Genomic DNA, 7846 nt, shown 5'->3' on the forward strand with positions numbered 1-7846 from the left:
AGAATGGTCTTCAATTGGGTGCTTCATGGCTTCTAGCACATTGAAGTACACCTTCTCATCTCCTATCTCCTTAGTTAAGGATCCTGCATGCACATCTATCTTGGTACGTGCTGTCATCATGAATGGTCTTCCCAAGATAATTGTGGTTGAACTCATTCCTTCATCATGCTTCATGTCCAAGATGTAGAAATCTGCAGGAAAAATTAACTTGTCCACACGGACAAGCACATCTTCTAGCACACCTACAGGGTTAACTGTGCTACGATTGGCCAATTGAATGACCACACCAGTAGACTTAAGAGGTCCAAGATGAAGTGAAGTAAAAACTGATAAAGGCATTACATTAATGGAAGCTCCTAAATCTAACATAGCATTGTCAAACTTAGTACTTCCTATAATGTAGGGAATAGAAAATATACCTAGATCCTTACATTTTTGCGGCATTCTGACTGCAGGCTTCTTAATTAAGCTAGACACATTTCTTTGTCCATAATACACCTTTTATGTGTACATAATTCTTTGAGAAACTTGGCGTATTTAGGAATTTGTCTTACAGCATCCAACAAAGGGATGTTTATCTCCACTTTCTTGAAAGTATTCAAGATTTCTTTGTCTAACTCCTCCATCTTTTTAGTTTTTGGTTTCAAACGGTTTGGATAGGGAGGAGGAGGAGAATAAGGAGAAGAATTTTCAGAGGAAGTATTAGGGGATACCAACCTGGAGTTATTACTAGGTGCAGGCATTTCAGATGTTGCTTGTGTTGCTTCATCTGATCCTCCACTTTTATTATCAGGTACAACTTCATTGTCCTTATCTTCATCTTCTTGGGCATCCCCAAGGCCTTGTATTTGCTTACCGATCTTAAAGTAATAGGACTTACATTTCGCAGGTTAATTACAGTTTGTGCAGGCAAATTGCTCGAGCCTTGTTGAGACTTCATCTGATTTAACTCATTAGCCATTTGTCCAATCTAGTTTTGCAAATTTTGATTGGTTGCTTCCATCGTCTGTTTTAACTCATTGATTTGTCCCTTCATCATGTCAGCCATCATTTTCATCATTGCTTCCATGTTTGAATCACCAGAGGTTGTAGCTGGTTGTGGTTGTTGCCTCTGTTGAGGTGGAACATAGACTTGCTGGTGTTGAGATTGTTGATATCCCCATTTTTGGCTAGGATATTCCTTCCAATCTAGGTTGTACTTGTTGGAGGACAAATCATGGTTGTATTGCTGTCGAGGTGGTCTATTATTGCCATAGATGTATGCAGCATATGCCTGAGGTTGTTCATTGTCTAACGTCCCTCTCTCTTTTAACATAGAACAAGCCTCTGTCGGATGATTAGTAGAAACACAAATTCCACATAAAGTAGAAGGGATAGGCTTTTTCTGTAAGTCTGTCAAGGTCCTTACCATGGCCGCTAAGTCATCCAACTTCCCTTCTATTTTCTTGTGATCTGCAACATATGAAGCTTCTACTTCATGGGTTCCCTTCAATAGAGTTATGGAATTACTCCTGGTGGAAAATTGTTGATGGTTCGACGCCATATTTTCAATCAATTGTCTTGCATTTGTTTGCGTTTTGTCCACCAATGACCCTCCACTTGTAGCATCTATCATTTGTCTATCCATGATACTCAATCCCTCATAAAAGTACTGAATGAGGAGATGCTCGTTTATTTGATGATGAGGACAGGAAGCACATAACTTTTTGAATCTTTCCCAATACTCGTGAAGATTTTCTCTTTCTTGTTGCCTTATCCCATAAATATCTTTGCGAATAGCAGCAACTCTAGATGCTGGAAAAAACTTTTCCAGAAATAATCTTTTCAGAGTCTCCCAAGTATTGATGGATCCTGGTGGAAGGCAGTATATCCAATTCTTAGCGATATCTTGCAATGAGAATGGAAAAGCCTTAAGCTTGATATGTTCCTCTGTCACTGTTGTAGGTCTCATGGATGAACAAACAACATGAAATTCCTTCAAATGATGGTACGGGTCTTCTCCTGCTAATCCATGGAATTTAGGTAGAAGATGGATTAATCCAGACTTAAGCTCACATTCTCCACCTGGATATTGGATGCACATGTTTTGTGTAATTGCTGCATCCGGTGAAGCCAACTTTCTTATTGTTCTTTCTTCCATTCTATCTTCTTGAATTTCTGGTTCAGGTGATGGATCAAAAGATATGTTAATCACCGGAGGTGATTCTAGTGGTACACTTTCAGTGGTAGGTTCAGATGATGATGGTGCTCCTTCAGTAGAACACCTGAATTCAAGTCTCTTGCGTGATTTACGCAAGTTCCTTTCAAGTTCTGAATCAAGTTGATAAAATTGACCCGGATTGGCCCGAGTCATGCACTATGTAACACCCCCGGATCCTCTTGGGCTTACCAGGCATCCCACCTGCCACCCTCAAACCGGTTGTGTTAGGTCTGCAGCCCAATACACCCCAACCCATCACCCTTCTCCGTCCATTCATACTGGGTGGGTTGTTGCCAGTGGGAATCGAACCCCCAACCTGACCTTTAACACCCCTGGCAAACCAGCAGATGCTACCAGTTGTGCTGCAGCGCAACTGGTAGCATCTGCTGGTGAGCCAGAGGTGTTAAAGGTCAGGTTGGGGGTTCGATTCCCACTGGCAACAACCCACCCAGTATGAATGGACGGAGAAGGGTGAGGGGTTGGGGTGCATTGGGCTGTAGTAACCTGACAGCCTCTCGGGCCCGAGGAGGGGTAGCCAGGGATGTTACACACTACGCACTCCACCTGAAAGTGTTTCTTTGTTTTTTTTTTCTTCCTATTCTTGTTTTGGAGAAAGATTTCAAGAAAGAAATAAGTTAAGATGTCGTTGGGTCTACTCCCAGGAAAGAGAGGTGCGTCACAATGGACAACTTAAATACCAAGTCTTTCCTAGACAGAGTTTTCCAAACTAGTCTCAAAATTTTCTTAAAAGAAATTCTTAATCAAAACAAAAATAAAATTTTTCTTGAAATATAAAAAAAAGAAAAACTAAAGACTACAAAAAACACAAACTCTACGTATATGCGTAAAATAAAAATAAATAAATACATAAATAAAATAAAATAAATAAATAAATAAAAACAAAATTAAAATATAAGAAATACTAACCGTAATCTCCAACAACGGCGCCAAATTTGATATCGCTGTCGTTAGGCGATCAAATTACCACTACTTAACTTTAGCAACTTTAGTAATTCCAAGTTAGTAGTGAACAAAATAGTTAGGGCTAAGATAACCCTAAGTCGTCTCACAACGAATACGGAATTGATCTCAAATATTTTATTCTTAAAAATGCAATTAAAACTAGCAATTATAAAAATAGGGGGTTTTGATATGCAAATGACATGGAAGATTGTAAACACAGTAATAGTAAATAGGTCAATTACACTGCTTTTTCTAAATAAGATTCTTCATTGGTTATCTAGAGATTATTGTTAAATTAATTATTGTTGTTGATTTACAAATCAATGAATGTAAAGACTCAATTCATTTGTTGTTGGCATTCTCACTTTTAATCAAAGTACAGTCTCAATTAAAAGTGAGAATTGTTAGATTATCCATAGTAAATTCAATCAAAGTACAGTCTCAATTAATTTTACTATGCCTAATCATGTCTATTCCTTTGTTTCTTCACCAAATAGAAAACTTAATTAATCAAAGTAAAGTCTTGACTAATTTTAGTTAAAGTAATTACCTCTAATCAAAGTAAAGTCTAAATTATTGGCAAAAACTTATTTAATCAAATGAAAGTTTCTAAATAAAATCAAAGTAAAGTCTCAATTTAATTTAAAAAAACTTTTAACTCATATGATTAGTATGCATGTAGATTTACAATCATTATTTTCTATTCGATTAAGATGCAAAGGACATAGATAAACAAAAACTACAACAATAATCAAAATAACAAACACATAAATTCATCTAACCTCAGAATCCAGTTAAGAAATTACAGTGGAATCAACCCTTAAAGCTTAGCCCTCCATGGCTTTGATGGAATACATGATAATATATGATGAAGGAAAGAAAATAAAAGAAAAGAGAGAATGAGAGATGTGATGGATGACGGTGTCTGCCAAAACCAGAGAGTTCTAAATGTCTGATGTCCGTCGTTTCTGCTCCCTTAAGTCTCTTTATATAGGCTTCAACTGGACTTTGGGCTTTATCTGTCAGTTGCTAAAATCTTTTATTTTTATTTAATTAATTAGCAACTTAATTCCTGTCCAATTTCCAATTCTGCCCCTGTTATTTAACCATTTTTGCAGTTTTGACCAGAGTTGACTGTTGACTTTGACCAGTTGACCAGTTGACCAGTTTGACTGTCCAATAGCAGCTTGACACGTGGCGTAGAGAGTCTCTCTCTAGAATTAGGGTTTCACTCTCACACTCATCTCCCTCCCTTGGCTGTGCGTGACGGCGCGGCTGCTTCGACGTGGTGGCTGCTCCGACGTGGTGGTGCGGTGGTGTTTTCCGGCGAAGGTGATGCATCCGCTGCTGCAATGGTGGATTTGTGGTGATGCGTCGCTGGTTCGCGATTTCCAGGTATGGCTCGCGTTCACTAGAATCTGCTGGTGCGTGAAGAACTCTCGATGGTGTGTGCGGGTCTGGCTCGTGGAAGAGAAGATGAAGCTGTCTTGCGTCTGCAATGGTTGACGCGAACTGGTGCAGGTTCATGGTTGTGGTTCTTGCTCGTGTTTTCGGCATTTGCGTGGTGGTGTCGCTGGTTCGCTGCGTGAATGGAGTAGGTGCAAGCACGGTGGTGTTGCGGTGGCTGGTGATTGACGAACAGGTGCAGTGATGGTTGATGATGGAAGTGGCGGCGCAGTTGACGGCGAGGTCCGTGAATGGTGGCCGGCGGCTGCCATGGTGATGGTAGGAGAAGAGGAAAATTAGGGTTAGGGTTTCATGTGTGAGATGGAGGAGATGATGACGTGGCAAGATCTGACTTGGTGAGTGGAGGATTATAACACGTGGCTTGTTCTGGTTGGCTAATTTTAAAAGGTGGGGATTGCTACATGGCATAATCTGGTTAAGTGGAGTTTAAGTGGTAGGAGGGGTGCAACTTAGTAAAGATTGGGGGTGCAGAATAGGTTTATGTGGTCCATTTGCAGGACGAGTGTACAAATAAAATCTGGGGGTGCATTTAGCTCCTGATTTATTCTTTTCCAGAATTTCTTGATTTTGGACTTATTTTGTAACTTTGAATATTTCAAATCCACACTATTAATGACCAAAAATAAATTCCAGCTGCATTAACAAACGTTAGAATATCCAATAATATTTTATGCAACTAAAACCAATTTTTACGCCACTTTTACCAAATTTACTCAATAAATCCAATAATCACAAATCCTAATTAAATCAATCTTTAAGCACAGAAAATTCAATTAAATCCCCAAATTTAAATATTAAATGAGGGCAAAAATTTGAACCCATCATAGAGGTACTCCAATTGGATCAGTGATCGATTTCTATGTTTCGCCGTAAACCTAGTTGGTTACTTCCAATCACGTAAATCAATAGTTAAAACCGCACTCAAAGGTAGGGTATTTCCCATTTTGATAGGAACTTTTGTACCAGAAATAATGGTATCTCCAATTATAGCCCCTCTGGGGTGTAAAATATATTTTTTCTCACCATCCCCATAGTGTATGAGACCAATGGATGCATTTCGATTACGGTCGTATTCTATGGTTACGATTCTACCATATATGTTTTTTTCATTCCGTCGAAAATCAATTTGACGGTATAGACGCTTATGACCTTCCCATCTATGCCCTACGGTAATTATTCCTCCAGCATTACGACCTTTACCACAACGATGTTGTCCATAGATCAAATGATTTCGTGGATTGGATTTTATTTGACTGTCTACGGTTCCATTGCGTGTGCTTGGGGTTGAAGTTTTGTATAAATGTATCACCATGCTATTAAGTATTTTGATTTAAGTTATTTTCTTTCTAAGAGGTGGAATAGAATAACCCGGTTGAAGCGTAATGATCATATGTCTGTAATGCATTGTATGTCCCATAATAGGTCGTACTCTTCTACCCTTTACCGGGAGTCGATGACTATTCATAGCTATTACTTTGACATCAAAGAAGAGTTCGATCCAATGCTTTATTTCTGTCTTAGTTGATCCTGATTCGACATTAAAAGTATATTGATTTTTCCCCAATAACCGAATACTTTTGTGTGTAAATACTGCATATTTTATTCCATTCATAAATCTATTTTCTTCCCTATGAGTTCTAGTCTCAATTAAAAAACTTGTTTTTACTGTTCATATGTTATGATTTGAATATACCACATCAATTCGTTATGTATGGATGATGAGATTCTATTGATACAAAGCCATTCGTTCTTTTTTCTCTAACAAATGGTCAGAACTTCATCTGGGTTCGAATCCTACTGAGAGGTGTACTAGAGATCATAAATTATTGAAAAAAGAATAAAAGAAACATCTTGCTTTTTCCAGGCGATCGGAAAAGAAAGAAATAGTGAATTTCTTCAAGATAATTATGTACTTACAAAATACCGTCTCAATTCATCCTATTTCATCCCATCGAGGATGTGATATGGTTCCAAAGGGTGAACTCGACAGTTCCAATAAGATTTCATTCTTGAACAAAAATCCGATAGACTTTTTGGAGGGAGGGTCCCATCGGCGTGCATCCAGTAGGAATTGAACCTACGAATTAGCCAATTATTAGTTGGGCACTTTAACCATTCAGCCAAGGATGCTTAGTGAGAATCCTCGTACATGGTGAATAACCAAATTCCAATTGAAGTGAAATCTTTCGGATAAATCAATGCAATGAGGAGGATTCGATGAAAGGACATCAATTCAAATCTTAGATTTTCGAATTGAGAGATATATTGAGAGAAATTAAGAATTCTTGCTATTTCTTAGATTCATGGACCTAATTCAATTCAGCAGGATTTTTCATTCATATTTTTTCCATCAAGAGAGTTTTATAAAACTCTTGGACTCCCGAATTTGGAGTATCCTACTTTCACGCAATTCACAGGGTTCAACAAGCAATCGACATTTCACGATCAAGTATGTAGTACTCTTTGTAGTAGCGGTCCTTATATATCGTATTAACAATCGAAAAATGGTCGAAAGAAAAAATCCCTATTTGACAAGGCTTCTTCCTATACCTATGAATTCCATTGGACCTAAAAATGATACATTGGAAGAATCATCTCAGTCTTCCAATATCGATAGGTTGATTGTTCCGTTCCTGTATCTTCCAAAAGGAAAAAAGATCTCTGAGAGTTCTTTCCTGGATCCGAAAGAGAGTACTCGGGTTCTCCCAATAACTAAAAAGTATATCATGCCTGAATTTAACTGGGATTCGCGGAGGTGGAGGAACTGGATAGGAAAAAAGAGCGATTCTAGTTGTAAGATATCTAATGAAGCCATCGCTGGAATTGAGATCTCATTCAAAGAGAAAGATATCAAATATCTGGAGTTCCTTTTTGTATATTATATGGATGATCCGATCCATAAGGACCATGATTGGGAATTTTTTGATCGTCTTTCCCCGAGAAAGAGGCGAAACATAATCAACTTGAATTCGGGACAACTATTCGAAATCTTAGTGAAAGACTGGATTTATTATCTCATGTTTGCTTTTTGTGAAAAAATACCAAAGGAAGTGGAGGATTTCTTCAAACAACAAGGGAATGGGTCAATTATTCAATCAAATGATATTGAGCATGTTTCACATCTCTTCTTAAGAAACAAGCGGGTTATTTCTTTGCAAAATTGTGCTCAATTTCATATGTGGCAATTCCGTCAAGATCTCTTCGTTAGTTGGGGGA

General features: G+C 38.1%; 1 non-coding gene across 1 annotated transcript; it reads right to left on the minus strand.

Moving 5' to 3' along the window:
* Positions 1-6686: 6686 nt before the first annotated feature.
* TRNAI-AAU lies at positions 6687-6760 on the minus strand. The gene has a single exon. It is a non-coding gene; the product is annotated as a tRNA-Ile (tRNA).
* Between the last annotated feature and the right edge of the window lie 1086 nt (positions 6761-7846).

Source organism: Vigna unguiculata, chromosome 5 (assembly GCF_004118075.2).
Source record: "Vigna unguiculata cultivar IT97K-499-35 chromosome 5, ASM411807v1, whole genome shotgun sequence".
NCBI classification, from domain to species: Eukaryota; Viridiplantae; Streptophyta; class Magnoliopsida; order Fabales; family Fabaceae; genus Vigna; species Vigna unguiculata.